Raw genomic sequence first — 17,013 nt, 5'->3', positions numbered from 1 at the left:
GTCCTGGTTTGATAATGAAATCGTTACTACAATGTCAGCAGATGCTGAAAGTGAACCAAAGGGGAAAAATAAGTTTTTTTAAACAAGAAAGTACACACAAAATGGTAACTCGTCACAACAGTGTCCTTATCTATAACAACATACATGGAAGGTGTCGATTTCCTTGATTCCATGTTCCATGTTAGGTTTTCATTGATATAATAGCGGTAAACTGTTTTTTATTAACCAGAATAGCGAAGAAATTTGATTTACCCGTTTTGGATACCAAACTGGCAATAGCCGATGCTCTAAAAAACCAACTAAGCAGAACAGGAAGACCGTTGAGTAGTAGCCTTCAGCAGATGTACGAGTACAAACGAAAAAAGGAATCCACTAAAGAAATCCCCAAGAAGACATCCGTAGAGATGGGTTGGATCATTTTCCCTTTTTGGGATCAAAGCACAAGGTCAAGTGGTAAATTTCCAGGCTGTGCAGGGAACACATATATAATGTGCTCAAAATGCACAATACCGTTGTGTCTTAATAAAATAAGAAAGAAACTAAGTTTCATACAGCATAGTATACATGATAGCTTCAAACTAGATTAACTTTAATACTATATTTTTGTATGATGTTTCATACTTGGCACCAAAAAAATTTCTTTTGTCAATAAAGTTTTCCTCGCAGCTGGATGTCTTTCAATACTTTCACGTCAAAATAGAATTAAAATTCTTATTTTTGACAAAAAGCAAAAATTCATGCCGTAAAAGGCTAATACAGAAAATGTACAGACTAAATATTGCGAAATCGTTCTTTTCAGTTTGTCTCATCGAAATCGTTCAGTAAAAATTTTTGCTAGTGGTGATAAAATTATTATCAATTATATTTTAAAATCCCCTAATTAATGAACTAAATACATACCGTCAAATAATCAACAACAGAGACAAATGTACATTATACTTCGCTTCATTCCATCAGTCTAGAACACAAATGGCATCACTGCTTTGCTAGTGAAGTACACACTAGTCGAAAGTAAATAAACCAAATCTTCATCCGGTCACCCCCGGTCTGGCCTCATTCTTGCTTTTAGTGTCGTACGCATAAGTCGCTATAAAGTGTTTTTTGGGTTAGTGCTTAATAATGCCGGAAAGAAAACATAAATATATTAGAAATTGTAAGACAGCTACGAGACCTTCAAAATGCTGTCACAGAATTATCAGCTAACAACTCCTCATGTAAGTAATTTAATCAATTTTGTTACGGTTATTGGGAATTTTCCAACGCAAATATGACATTACTCATCACTCAGTTAAAATAGAATTCTTGCCTATGCATGCATGGCATCGAACCGGCTGTTGCTGATGGTGTCTTTGTTTGTTTGTTTACAAAATTATAAGGTTAACATTGCACTTTAGATATTTTATGAGATAACTACGTAACGGCGTGTAGGGATTTACCTTTTTAAAGGCCCTACCACACAATATTTTGCCGTATTTTCAATAAGTAAAATACATAGACTTAATTAAAAAATTGTGTGCAAGGATTTACCTCATAGAGGCCTTGTATCACAAAATTGATAGATGTTTACGTAAAGATGAACACATATCGAATATCGATGGTATAATGAAAACAGTTACGTAATCGTGTGTAAGGATTTACCTTTTATAGGCCTTACAACAAATTTTATTTTAACAAACAGATACAAAAATAAATTTTGCAGATTAGAATCTAACGATTTACATTAGAATGTTTTGTGCAAGGATTGATCTTTTCATAGACCTTTTCAACACGAATGTAATGGTAAAAATCTGTGTTATGCTTGTGATATATATCGTAGATATAGCATTCGAATTTTTATTTATTTTAATTTTTTACATAACAGTGTGTAAGGGTTTACCTTATTTATAGGCCTTACAACACATTATTTTCTTTTAGCAAGCAGGTACAAATAATTTGCAGAATAAAATCTAACGACTTGCTTTACAATGTTTTGTGCAAATATTGATCTTTTTATAGACTTTTCTGGAACGGTATATGGTATCTGTGATATTCTTGTGATATATATCATGGATATAGCATCGGATTTTCTTTCATCTTAATTTTCTGTTTATTTATTTGTTTATTTTCTTCCTTATTTCACTTCTTGGTGATCAGAGTCTGACATTTCGTTTATTTCAGACTCTGGTTCAAGTTCTGATCCGATTCGGACCCCTCACGCCGTTTTAAGAGGATTAGGGCCAACTCCCTTGCTTCGTCGGATTCAGAGGAAGAAAACACAGACGAGAATGCACAGTCCGACTTGATTAATATTGCACTTTAGATATTTTATTAGATAACTACGTAATGGTGTGTAGGGATTTACCTTTTTAAAGGCCCTACCACACAATATTTTGCCGTATTTTCAATAAGTAAAATACACAGACTTAATTAAAAAATAATGTGCAAGGATTTACCTCATAGAGGCCTTGTATCACAAAATTGATAGATGTTTACGTAAATATGAATACATATTGAATATCAATGGTATAATGAAAACAGTTACGTAATCGTGTGTAAGGATTTACCTTTTATAGGCCTTACAACACATTTTATTTTAACAAGCAGATACAAAAATAAATTTTGCAGATTAGAATCTAACGATTTACATTAGAATGTTTGGTGCAAGGATTGATCTTTTCATAGACCTTTTCAACACAGATAGACCTTTTCAACATAACACAGATTTAATAAAATCTGTGTTATGGTTATGATATATATTGTAGATATAGCATTCGAATTTTTATTTATTTTAATTTTTTACATAACAGTGTGTAAGGGTTTACCTTATTTATAGGCCTTACAACACATTATTTTCTTTTAGCAAAATGGAGCAAAGTTACTCGAAATCGTTTCATTTTGAAAGCTATTAAGGGGTACAAAATTCCATTTGATTTAAAACCTTGCCAGAATCAATCATTTTATAAAAAATGTTGTCATTCCGATCACCAGGCAATGAGGACAGCTGTTGAGGAATTGATAGAAACTGGTGCTGTATCACCGTGTAATTCAAATAAGAAAGGCTTTATATCCTCATTTTTTCTAGTACCGAAGTCTAGTGGAGGAAACAGAATTGTTTTAAATTTAAAACGATTAAATTCTTATATTATAGCTTCACATTTTAAGTTAGATGATTACAGGACTGTAAAAAGTTTAATTACTCCAGGTTGCTACATGGTCTCTCTAGATTTAAATGATGCTTACTTTGGAATACCAATCAATAAACAGCATCGTAAATTTTTAAAATTTCAGTACAATGGAAAAATGTTTCAATTAACGTTTTTACCTTTTGGTTTATCAGTCGCGCCATATTTGTTCACAAAAATTTTAAAACCTGTTACTCAATATTTAAAAGTTAGAAATATTCTTATTCCTAACTACTTGGATGATTGTTTAATGTTAGGGAGTACAAAATTAGAATGCATTAATAATCTAAAAATTACAATTGAACTGTTTCTAGAATTGGGTTTCATAATTAATTATAAGAAAAGTACACTCATTCCAACTCAACAAATAACGTTTTTAGGGTTTATCTTTAACAGCGTTGATATGTCATTGTCTCTAACTCAGGTGGAAATTACCAATACAATAACAATAATTCGGTCAATTTTGAAGTTTCAAACTTGTAAAATCCGTCGGTTTGCGGGAATTATTGGTTCTCTAATATCGATTTGCCCTGCAGTTAAATACGGTTACCTCTACACCAAAGTCCTCGAACGGAAAAAATATTTAGCTTTAAAAAGAGAAGGTGGGGACTATAATAGACATTTATTAATTGATAACGATATTCGAACTGAATTACAATGGTGGATATCAGCCATACCACAAGCAAAAACATCTTTGCAGCAATCTACATGTCAAATGATAATTTTTATAATTAATACAAACTAATGTTTGTATTTTGAGAACGATTTCCGAAGTGGAAATTGAAACGTCAATAAACGTATTTTAACCTTTAATTGTGGCTTATTCCCATTTAAATAGTAATTAAATGATAATTTATTCGGATGCTTCCTTGTCTAGATGGGGAGCTTGTTGTGATGCAGAAAAAATTCATGGTTTTTGGTCGGAAGATGCAAAAAGCTTAATATCAATCATTTAGAATTACTTGGGTCATTACCTATATTGGTCTTAAAAGTTTTTGCTAAACATAAAAGATCTTGCTCAATACTTTTAAGAATTGACAACACCACTGCTATCTCTTATATCAATAAAATGGGAGGCATAAAGTATCCTAAGCTAGTCTATTTAGCCCGCTGTATATGGCAGTGGTGTGAGACTAGAGATATCCTTATTTTTGCATCCTACATAGAATCAAAAAGTAATTCAGTAGCAGACGCGGAATCACGTTCGCTAACTATTGATACGGAATACTCGTTAAATCAAGCAGCATATAACCAAATAGTGGAAACATTTGGCAAACCGCAGATTGGTTTGTTTGCTTCAATATCTAATGCTAAATGTCCAAAATATGTGTCATGGAAGAAAGACCCCGATTCATTAGCTGTAGACGCTTTCACTTTAAATTGGAACAATTACAAATTTTATGCTTTTCCGCCGTTTTCGTTGGTTATAATTTCGTTGGTACTTAATAAAATAATATTAGATAAAGCAGAAGGGATTGTGGTGGTTCCTCTTTGGGAAGCTCAATGTTGGTATCCAGTTTTCTTAAAACTTCTAAAATTTAGACCCATTTTGTTTAAACCAAAAAGAGACCTAATGATATCTCCCTTTAATTGCAGCCACCCCATGTGGTTGAAGATTACCTTGGTGGCAGGGATTGTATCCGGCGAGCGTACCTAAACCAGGGTTTTTCTGTAGAAATAACAGATATAATGTTGTCATCATTGTCAGAATCTACAATATAGCAGTACAGTGTGGCGTACAGGAAATGGTGATCATACTGTCAAGAAAATCTATTGCTCTGTTTTGATGCATCTGATAAAGATGTTATGCAATTTTTGTTAACAGAATATGAAAGGGGAAGTAGTTACTCCACTTTAAATACATTCTGATCGGCTATTTCTCTAATAGTACCAAATATTAAACAATCTGAAGCTCTTAATAGATATCTTAAAGGTATTTTTAAATTGAGGCCATCATTTCCAAAATATACTAAGACTTGGAATCCCGATAACGTTCTGGAGTATGTGTCAACATTATATCCATTGGAAGATCTTACATTAGAGCAATTGTCGCTAAAGTTGGTTACCATAATATCTTTATGTACTGCACACCGAGTTCAAACTATTAACAGTATTCACATTAATAACATTTCCAACTTCGATGATCGAATTGAAATAATAATTACAGAATTGCTAAAAACTTCAGCACCTAATAAAAGTCAACCTAAACTTTGTCTTCCGTTTTTCTATAATAAACCAGAACTTTGTGTGGCTTCCACTTTACTACATTATATTAATATCACAAAACCCTTGAGGGGAAATATAACGCGTCTATTTATAACTTACAAGAAACCATATCGGGCTGCCTCTACCCAGACACTCTCAAGATGGATAAAATCTGTTCTAAAGATGAGTGGTATCGATGTAAGTACCTTTACCCCATACAGTACCAGGTATGCGTCATCTTCGGCAGCGCTTAGATGCGGAGTTTCAATCGATACCATAAAAGCTACTGCAGGTTGGTCTAAAAATTCAGAAATATTTTTTAACTATTATAATAGACCAATCGAAACCCCCGCAGAATTTGCTAGAAATATTTTTAGGTTATAAGAAATACTTTGTTTGTAGAAGTAAGTTTCATTGTTAGGATTAGTTACCTCATTACCTAAGAAGTAAAATATAGTGTCTGTTTAATTATTCATATTGATTAGCTGCTATATAATAAAGATTAGTACTTAAATTGTATGATTTATTAAAGCCTAGTCGATCATGTAAACTCTCTAAACAACTGCCATTTGTGTTCTAGACTGATGGAATGAAGCGAAGTATAATTTGAGATTAAACGACTTACCTGTAAGGAAGTTCAATCATAATTATACGAGCTTCATTCCATCAGTCTAGAACAACCCACCCCTCCGGAGGTTCATCCTTCCACCCCAATTACATAATCGACTTTTCACTAACGCAAGAATGAGGCCAGACCGGGGGTGACCGGATGAAGATTTGGTTTATTTACTTTCGACTAGTGTGTACTTCACTAGCAAAGCAGTGATGCCATTTGTGTTCTAGACTGATGGAATGAAGCTCGTATAATTATGATTGAACTTCCTTACAGGTAAGTCGTTTAATCTCAAATTATATTATACAACCTGTGGTAGTGATATTGCCTCTATTAAAAAGGTCAAATCAGTTATGAGTTAATTGATGTTTAAAAATAAATTATTACCGTACTAAACACTTAAATTACCGGATATTTTTTCCATTATAACTTGGAGATATATGATGCCCTACTGGCGTAAAAATTCATGACATTTAAGGATTCTTTAAAAACTAGTAAAGAGTAAAATTGAACTATTGGTTCTTTTGATGTGATTGGGTGAATCTCGGTCAGTGATACACGCAGGTTTCCGCAAGGCAGATTTTAAGAGAACTCATTTTAGCGACATCGGTTAAGTAAATCATCGCTATGAAGCAGTGGCGGAATATGAATTATTTTAAGCTTCATATATGGAATTGACAAAGGTTACTTACCCAGTTTATGGAAATAACAATACTAAAGTATATTGTAAAAGCATCATATTCTGCCAAAATGCCCATTTTTTATAAGAATCATACTTAATCTTGATCAAATTACTACATAATAATACATTGAAGTAGATAAAATAAATATTTAAATAAATAGTTTATTTTCTTTTTGTCAAACATAGTCTGTGTAGCATTGATTAGATACATTCTGCTTCTTCTTGTGCCACTCCTATCGGAGATTGGAAATCATCAAGGCTATCCTGACCTTGTTTACAGCTGACCTAAAGAGTTAGTTAGTGGTACAGCCAAACCACTCTCCCAAATTACGCAACCATAACATTCTTCTACGGCCTGGATTCCGTTTTCCTTCTATTTTTCCTTGCAATATATTTTGAAGTAATGCGTATTTATGTATGGTCAACAGATATCAGAGTTTCGCAAATTTTTGCACAAAAACGATTCTTAAAAATTCTTGCGTTTTCTTCATATAAACAATAACGAGAATATGGAAAGAAATCAAAATAGCCCCAATTTGGACAAACTGTTAAAAATAAGGTCTTTGATAACACAACTGCAGCAACACTTTCAAGAGAACTTTTATACAAGCAGAAATGTTGGGGTAGATGAAAGTATGCTTCGTTTCAAGGGGCGAAGTTCTCTCAAACAATATATGCTGAAAGAGCTCATAAAAAGATGTTTCAAAGTCTGGGTCGTTGCATGCTCCGAAATTGGATACGTCCACAAATTTAGCATATATGAAGGCAAATCTTACTCACAATATGCTGAATATGGTTTAGAGGCTAAAACAGTGAATGCATGACAGAAAATAAGTGGCACAACAACATCAGAAAAGCAGAAGAAAACCATGAAAACGTGTATAAAATGCTGAAAGCCAAGCAAAGAGGAAAACAAAAAATGTCGCAAATACTAGATGACGAGGGAACTCGCTTCGAAACCCAAGAAAAGGTATATGCAATTGCAAGAAGAATGGCAGCAACACACAGGCAAAACCAAAACATATCGGATGCAAGAACCATCCAGGACGTCAACACAGAATACGAGAGGATATAAAGAAGAAACGAATTTTTAGTAGAAGAAGACTATATCAATCCAGCAGAAGTTGCTAAAATCATCAGAAGATTAAAATAAAGCAGAACTCCAGGAGCAGAAGGAATCCACAACATAGCTCTCAAGGAACTACCAAAGAACATAGTAGTTTAACTTTACTGTATCTTCAAATACTGGAAAAACCCTCATGCTTTTTTCAGGAAGTATTTTAAAGACATGCCAAGAGCATCCCTCTACCAAAACCAAGGAAGGACGGAAGAAGACCAGAAAGCTACAGACAAATATTACTACTGGAAACAACAGGTTAAATACTGGAGAAGATCATCTACAAAAGACTGATGGAACATGCAGAAAGAAAAAGAATCATTCAGGAGTTCCAGTTTAGATTCAACAGAGAAAGAAACCGCGAACTTCAACTGGTAAGAGTTATCAGCGACACGAAGATTAGAGTCAACAGGAAACAAAAGACAGGAATGGCCATGCTAGACATCGAGAAGGCATATGCCATGGTCTGGAAGAAAGTCCTAATCTACAAGATGGACAGAGCTAGATTACCTTATTATTTAGTTAACATATATGACACATTTTTAACTAATAGAACTTTTCAAGTTGCAGCCGAGCAAAAGATGTTAAGAATTCAAGAAATCCAAGAAGGGATGCCTCAGGGCAGAATACCCTCTCCCATTTTATATAAAAATTTTGTTTCAGAGTTACCAACAGATCCAAGAACACGTACAGCTTTCTACTCAGATGACACGGCAATCTATGCAACAGAAAAATAGTCCAAAACGTAGAAAACCACCTTGGAAGAATCACAGAATTCACGGAAAAATGGAAAATCAAGACAACACCCAAAAGACGCAATTCATCATGTTTACACGGAAGAAAAATCCACCACTGTAGAAATCACAATGGGAGGAAACAGGATCCAATCAGAAGATTCAGTCAAGTACCTAGGAGTCCATCTCGACAGGAAACTTAACATAACGAAGAACACGCAACAAATCAGGGTAAAATAAAATATTGCAAAAAGGCTAATACTGCCTTACATTTTTAGGTCCAGTCCACTATCGAAGGTCAAGAAGATCCAGTTATGCCAGGTCTACATTAGATCGGTAATACTGTACGCTGTCCCAGTATGGAGCTCTATCTCGGAAATCAACTGAAAGAAGCTAGAAGCTACACAGAAGACATGCTATAGGATCATCCATGGATCAATATGGGAAGAAAGAATAACAAATGCATACCATCAGAGAAAGACTCCAGTATACACTACTGGAGGAGTTTGCTGAGAATAGGACAACATACTTCTTCCACCAAGCCAGAAGAAGACTCCTAAGGACCAGGGATATCCTCGCCAAGAATCGGGTCCAGAGGATATACAGATCAAAACATCGACTGATCGACCAAATGATCAGCGTCTAGCGGGGTGGTTGCCGAAGACAGCCAATCAGGAAAGAATGTACGATGCCGAAAATAAGTACCTACAGAAATAGATGCTAAGGAGTCCATGACAATAAATCCAAGGTTCGAAAGGAAGCAGTTTAACCAGTAAGCGGTGCAGAAGCGGGACGTCAAGAAAGAAGGCTAATATATCTTAGGTTGAAATATCTTTTAAGTGTAAATTATATTAAGGCAATAAACGTTTCTATTTTTTATTTTTATTTTTATTAAGAAAATGAGTCTTGGCTATCTGACCAACCGGTTAAGTATTAAGATGATTATTTTCCTATATTATTTTATTTTCTTGTGATGGAATCTTCAAAATATTAACATAATACTTAATTTTTTATTAGTTATAAATAATCTTTGCTTATATTTGCCAAACATATGTTTACAGCTGATTAGTTGCGTCACGCTCTTAATTAAAGATCACATTTTTATGTTTTTGTAGATAATTTATATGCATCGAAGATTGTGAAAGCGAAAGTGGAAGGTAATGACCTGTGATTTTAATTTATAGTATTAAATGGTTAACAAACTTCCGAAAAGAGTTTGGTTTTTTGTAGAAAACAGTCTAGTCAGTATTTAATTATATAACAAGTATTTAGATGTAAACGAGTTTATGTATTTTATGTAATATTGTTACAGCCAGTGAATATCAGGGTTTTTTAATTATCACGATTTATTATTCTTTTTATATGTAACATTACACTGAATTGGTTTGATAGATATGCAAAAATACTATCTTTTACGTATTATATTTATTTTCACAGGGTTGTTCTTTGTGTGATTTTTGATTAAAACCCTTATGAACCCGGTCCTGTATTTATTGGTAAAGAATGTGTTTATGGTTCGTAATAAACCATGCTTTTCTAGAGAATTACTTCTTCTTAAACACCAGAGAGAAAACAAAACACCAGAGAGAAATCATACAAAAAACAACATAACAGCACCCAGAAGACAATTAGTAGCTCAAAAAAACTCGTGGACAACCGGAACATAAAGCGTGGGCCCAGTTGATTTTAAGTGGACAAACTGTATATTATCATATTATACATATTATAGTATAAACATTTTACTAATTATGATTTTTTGTTTCAGGCAATCTACCAAAAAAATACATAAAAAAAACGGCCTCGACCACCAAACAAATTAAGAAAATACTAACTAAAACCGGCGCAAGCCAACAAAAAAATTAACAAAAACCCGGGCACGTAGGGCCCAACCCCTTGAGCACCAAGTCTCCGAACTGAGCCTAGCTCAGAGGCTTGAGGCCCAAGTAAGCTATTGTTAGTTCGCGGATAAGCCACTTTATGATAACAGAATTATAGCGACATAGCGCTGTTTTGATTTTGATTCGGGAAACCATGATAGAGTTCTATTGCCCAGGACTTCCACATAAAGAGCATTTGGCCGATATAGTGCTAGGCAGAGTGCTATAGTGGTGGAAAGGCATGGTCTGGAGCATTGTAGCTCGGTGGAGTGACTCCTGTTTTTACTCGAGTTAATACACCTCGCTCCAATGAATTGTTACATCTGAACGTAATTCTTAGGGGTGAACAGGTCTCACAGGCTGGGTTTAATTAAATTGCTTGCTTGTTTGCTTCTTCTTCTATTTTGTGTAGACATGACTATCTGTTTTTCAATGTGCCTCCAGTAAGTTGTAATTCCATCTTTTTCGTCTTTTTTCCACCGATCGTCTTTCTGTTGGAGAACCGTCTCTCTCCGTTTTTACTACTCTATCCACTGTCATTCGGCTTATATGATCGTTTTATTCTCCCAGTCCTTGATGTTCTCCACCATGCATCTCCGTCGTCTATCTGTACTTCTAGCTCTCTCCCATAGTGTTTTACCATCGATTTTTTAAGGGTTTTCATCTGTGAGGGTTTCTAGCATTCTTTTTGTCCTCTCTGTGGCAGGTCATTTTTCTGCCGCGTATGTCCGATTTACCAATACGTAACATACAGGATGTCATTCGTCACATTCTGTCACTTGTAATATACATTTCATCCACTTACATGACTGTCAAACATAAAAGTATGCTTTACAAATTACAAGTACTTATATTTATTTAATCCAAGGGCATCGACCACAATATCTACAAAGTACATACAAACACAACAATTTCTTTTCTAATATTTTTATTTCTCCATATTGTTTCATTCAGGCAACCTGCGGCTATGTTTGCTCTATTCACTTGATCTTCCTCTTCTGTTTCTAGCTGACCTTTAAACTCCATCACTTGTTTTATTATATGACCATCCAGCTTTAATTACATCTTAGTAGATTTGCTGTTTTAATCATACATTTTGTCGTTTTTGGGAAAATTAAAGTGTTAAATTTTTTGGCGAGTATATTTATCTTCACTTTGAGATATTAGTATTGCGTCGTCTTCATAGCAGATTATTTTAAGTTGTTTTTCTCCCATTTGGTATCCTTTTCTAGTTCTTACCTTTTCTATTATTTCATTAATGATCAGGTTTAACAATAGAGGACTCAACCCACGTGCTCCTTTTCAAACCATGTTGTTTAATAATTGTTATATTCATTCTATCCTTGCCAGTTTGCAATTTCGTCGCTAAAATGTCAAAACCCCGTATCTCAATTTTGGGTGGCCTATATTAGGAAATCGAGCTGCATCGATTGAGAAACCTCTTATTCAAAGCATGTGAAATTGCACCTCCGTCACTCGAATTCAGAAACCTTGTATCTCACATGTACACAAAACCACGTAAGCCAACACGTGTCTGCTGAAACATTGTTAAATACTGAAGATTTTTGTGCAGTTATATAGGTTTATAAGATAATTACTATTTAAATGGGAATACGTCATTATACATTTTAAAGTAGACAACTTATGTATGTCTGAATTGTCAATATAAATGAGTCAGATAAAATTAAATTATTATAAGAATTTTTCACCAAGTAACAAAAAAACAAAATTTGTTTAATTTACTAATGTTTGTATTTTGAGAACGATTTCCGAAGTGGAAATTGAAACGTCAATAAACGTACTTTAAAATGTCACAAGAAACTTTACTAGCTTCAGAACAATATTAGGTTTATAAGAATTATAATTGTTTATTAGAAGCTATGGTAAGTGAAAACATCTTAATACTTTGTTTTAATATTACGTAGATGCATTGTTTTACGTTAAACAGAAACATAACTATTATTATTCCAAAAAAATTGAGGTTATGATGACCCAATTATTATATTTCAGTTGATCAACTGAAACAAATTATACAAATCAGATAAGGAAAAGCAAAAACTTGTCAGTTGTTAAAAAGAGGTTTTGTTACCTGAACCAAAATATAATCAAGTATTCACATGGAAGGAATAATGACACACTTATGGAAAAGAATAAGTGTTTTTTGTTTTATTGTTAGACAAGCCGGACTTGAATGCCGGAATGAAAGTACTAACATCAAAATTCACATTCTAAAAAGGAAGTCGCAGAACTTAAGAGCCGTGATGGAGAAGATTGGAAAAAAGCAAATACAGGCTTTGAACAAGTTTATGAGACCTTTCAGGAAGAATCCTCCAGTTTCCAGCACATTGCTTCTTCATCAGGCTGTTCACAAAACATTCAAGTACATTATAGTATTATTTTGAACCCAAAGAGTATTGTTATTCAAACAGGATCTCATTTAAAAAATGACACCCAAAGCAGATGCCTGGCTAGTATTAATATAGAAGGTAATGGTATGAATGTTGATGTGAAGGAAAGTACTCAGGTGGAGAATGTCAGTAGGGATCTAACTTTGAATACAGAGCATCTCAGTGAAGCTGCGGAAAATGGACACTATAACAGCGACATTGAATTTGAAAAACCTTTCGAAGGATCAAAGTCAAGTTATCCATCCAAATACTTCGTCGGATTCTGTAAGCTGTAAATGTCGCCAGACGCAAAAAACTTAAAGCGACGCCTAAAGAAGTAAACGCTGTCCGAGAAGAAAAAAATGAAAAGAAAAGGCGTAGCAAAAAAGGCAAAGCAGATTCTTCTACTTGGGAAAGAAATAAACAAAAGTGTTTAAGAATGAGTGGTAAAGAATATAGAGCAAAAAAGAAGGATAAAGATGGATCTATAGTTAACATAAAGAGAAACTCCCAAGAAATGAAACCAACATGTATTTCAGAAAAGTGTTTAGCAGCAAAAGAAAACAGGAAATGTTCAATGATAACTGATGAGCAACGAAGGAAGATTTTTGATGGGTTTTGGTCTGAGATGGATTGGCATCAACGAAAGATATTTGTTGTAAGTACGCTAGTTAATAAACATCCAACAACGCAAAAAAGAACACAAAATAAATCACGGCGTAATTTAAGTTTATTTTATCAATTCAAAATAGATAATACCGTAATTCCGGTTTGCAAAAAAATGTTTCTCTCCACATTAGGATTGGGTGAATAGAGTGTTCAAAACTGGGAGAAAACTAGTTGTGACTCGGGTATCCCAAAAGTAACTACTACTACTTTTCCTACCAAGATTAAACCTGTCAATATTGAACGCAGAAATAAAGTTAAAGCATTCCTTGAAAAACTGCCAAAGATGTCCTCCCATCATTGCCGTTCATCAACGAGTAAACTTTATTTGGAAACAACTTTTCAATTATATAAGGGAGTGTATGACGTATACAAAAATTATGAACCACAATCTGCTATCAGATATGATGTTTTCTTAAAAGAAATGAAAAACACAAACATTGATGTGTATCATCCAAGGAAGGACCAGTATGATTTATGTTTTTCGCATAAACTGGGCAATGTAGAGCAAGAAGATTATAAATCGCACATTAGCCAAAAAGATCGCGCTAGAAAGGAAAAAATCAAGAATAAAGAAGATGCGTTGGAAGGAAAAGTGTGCGTATTTACGATGGATGTACAAGCGGTCCAACTTGTACCTGTCGTCACAGCAGGCATGGTATACTTAAAACAGAAACTAGCATGCTATAACTTCATCAGCTATAATTTAACAAATAATAAGGTAGTTTGTTATGTATGGCATGAGGGAGAGAGCAAAACGGATGCCAACTCCTTTACATCTCGTATAATTAATTTTTTTAAATGAATGAGTTAGATGCCCAAGAAAAGGACAAACCAAAATTTTTTTATAGCGATGGATGGTCAGCACAAAACCGCAACGTGACATTGGCTAATGCACTTCAGCATTTCTGCAACGAAAATGATACGGTAATTATACGGAAATATTCAGTTAAGGGTCACTCGCAAATGGAGTGCGATAGTGTGCACTCCACTATTGAAAGAAAGAAAACAAAATAAATGCATTTATTCACCATCCAATTATGTTGAAATAATTACAGAGGCCCGTAAAAATTCCAAAAATCCATACAAAGTTAAATACATTCATTACCACTTTTTAAATGACTATTCCGAAATTAAGTATTATTCATTATTCTTCAGGAAAAAAAGTGGGAGATGCATGCGTGAATAATCTGAGAGCTCTAAGATATTCCAGAGATTTGCCTGTCCAATTCAAACTAAACTTTGACGAGGAGTGGCAGTTTTTACCAGTTCGCAAAAATACGAATACTGCATGAATCGCAAGAAAAATGTTTAATGACCATTTGCCCATTACAGAAGACAAATTTAATCACCTGCAGTCTCAAGACCGTTATTCATCCAGATTATCATGGTTTTTATGACTCGTTGAAGCACTAATTTTTTTTTGTTTTCAAAATATGGGAAATAGGAAAATAGTGTTTATTTTATTTTATATCAGAATGCTTATGTTACATGTTTGTTTCATTTATTTAAAGAGTAAACATTTTATTATTCTTCTGTAATATTGTTCTTTGTGTGTAAAAAAGGCGTAAGAGAGCTGAAAATATGCTACTAAAACCTCGTAAGACCTGAAATTAAATACTATTTAAATTTCAAAAACTCGTATCTCACGTTTTTTTTTTTAAATCTAACTTTATTTTTTTCAAGTTTAATCACTGTCACAAATAATTCATTTTGTGGAACTACCCACATTTCAGAAAAAAAAACAACTTTAAAAGTTATATTTTCTACTATGGGAAGTTTTAGGTTATTACCAAAATACACTAATTTTGAGATACAAGGTTTTGACATCTGAACGACGATTTGCTATTTAATATTGTAATTATTTGTAATCTTCATATGACAAGGAAATATTAAAAAGTTATGATAATGCTAACACAAGGTTTATTATTTTAGGTTTTTGGCCACATTTTTATTTTTCCTGTCCCACTTACTCGTCAGGGACCTCCCCTAAAACCACATTGTCGACCACATGGACTAATACGAGTACACTGCAGTAGGTGGCCGGTGCTGTGAAGACTTAACATATGCCTGAAGTATAATTTCAACCAGTATCTAGAGCTAGCAACCGCACTAACTGCATTCCACAATTCATTCAACGATTCTTTAAAATAAAAAAAAATTAATCCTGTCCAACTACTTGAAGACAATATCAGAAGCCATAAGTATTTTTGTAAAACTGTGGACAAGATTTTCTCTGACTTAATTAAATTTAATATTAAAATTTAAATTTCATATTTTATTTATCTACAATAAATATGATTAGTTAATATCTTGGTTTATTTGTCCCAGCCAAATTCATTTTTTAGATTTACTTCTAAGATAAGACGTTCTCACATCTGAGAGACGAAGCTAGACGAGGTCTAACAATTGCCTTCCAAAGAAAGTTGTGAATTTTATTGTTCTACATTGGCTCCCAACTTTTGGGGGTAGTTGTATTGTTATACTTTGCCTCCCACCTTTTCTGATAGGTCGTTCGATGGTTACAACTTTAATGGCCTTTGACTTAATAGTTTTAAAGATTCTTTGCATCAAGAGGAACTTATATATATATATATATATATATATATATATATATATATATATATATATATATATATATGTTTATCGCACAGACAGACAGACAGACAAACAGAAGATTTCAAGAACAACCTGTTGGAGGATAAACCGTCAAAGCATATTTACATTGTGTCATATGTAATAAAATTTAAAAAAAAACATTTACTTTTATTAAAGAAACATTACAGAAAGTCCAAGAAGTTTTATTGATCTGCTAAAAGCTTAGTTAAGTACATAATATACAATGAACCAAAATAAATATCCTGCCTTGGAAAACCAATCGTACTGGCCATTTACTAGAATGATATTTTTGTTATTGCATTGTTTCATTGGTGTTCATAGCTCTCTGTATGTTCTTTGATTTGCCGTGAATTATAAATATTTCTTTTTATTATCACAATAAAAAACAGTGTGTACTTAACAGTCCCTTTATGTAATAAATTATGTTTGGGGTTAGAGTATTCAACTACCAATGCACACTTTCACGGTTCTTTCTTAATTTAAAATCCACAAGGAAAATAATTCCTGTAGCTGGCTGTATACCACGTATAACAAAAGAGGTTAGTCTTTGTATGTGGGTATATTTTATTTTATAAAAACCCTTAAAAGGGCAACATTACAAGCACGAACGTTTTCGGAACAACTGTTCCATCATCAGGTTAAAATGCCTAAAATAAGTATAAACCATTTAGTTACAGCAAACGTGGTTTAAAATTTTTGACTAAGGTTAAAAACAATAAAATGGTTATACTTACAGGTTAACATGCCTGAGCCACCAAAATATTTGGGTAAAAACCCTTTAAAATGAAAAATGTTACCAAAGATTGTACATGATGTTTATAATATTATATGATGTTTAATATTTTAATTAGATTTTACTTCAGGTAACATACACCCATGCTAAGTGAGTTCCAGTGTCCGGAGAGTAAACCTCTTCAAACGGACTACGGTTGGCAACTGATTGATGAAAATA

General features: G+C 33.5%; 1 protein-coding gene and 1 long non-coding RNA gene across 2 annotated transcripts in view; one reads left to right on the top strand and one right to left on the bottom strand.

The window, feature by feature from the left end:
- The window catches only part of LOC140444610 (opioid-binding protein/cell adhesion molecule-like), a 729,647-nt gene that overhangs the window by 504,000 nt on the left and 208,634 nt on the right, over nt 1-17,013 (bottom strand). The gene's annotated exons all lie outside the window — the stretch shown is intronic.
- LOC140443873 (uncharacterized) lies at nt 1,001-15,844 on the top strand. Its single transcript, XR_011951275.1, has 3 exons — nt 1,001-1,214; nt 10,278-10,455; nt 15,378-15,844. It is a non-coding gene; the product is annotated as an uncharacterized lncRNA (long non-coding RNA).

The sequence above is a fragment of the Diabrotica undecimpunctata genome, chromosome 6, assembly GCF_040954645.1.
Source record: "Diabrotica undecimpunctata isolate CICGRU chromosome 6, icDiaUnde3, whole genome shotgun sequence".
NCBI lineage: Eukaryota > Metazoa > Arthropoda > Insecta > Coleoptera > Chrysomelidae > Diabrotica > Diabrotica undecimpunctata.
This window is presented reverse-complemented; position numbering and strand designations above follow the sequence as displayed.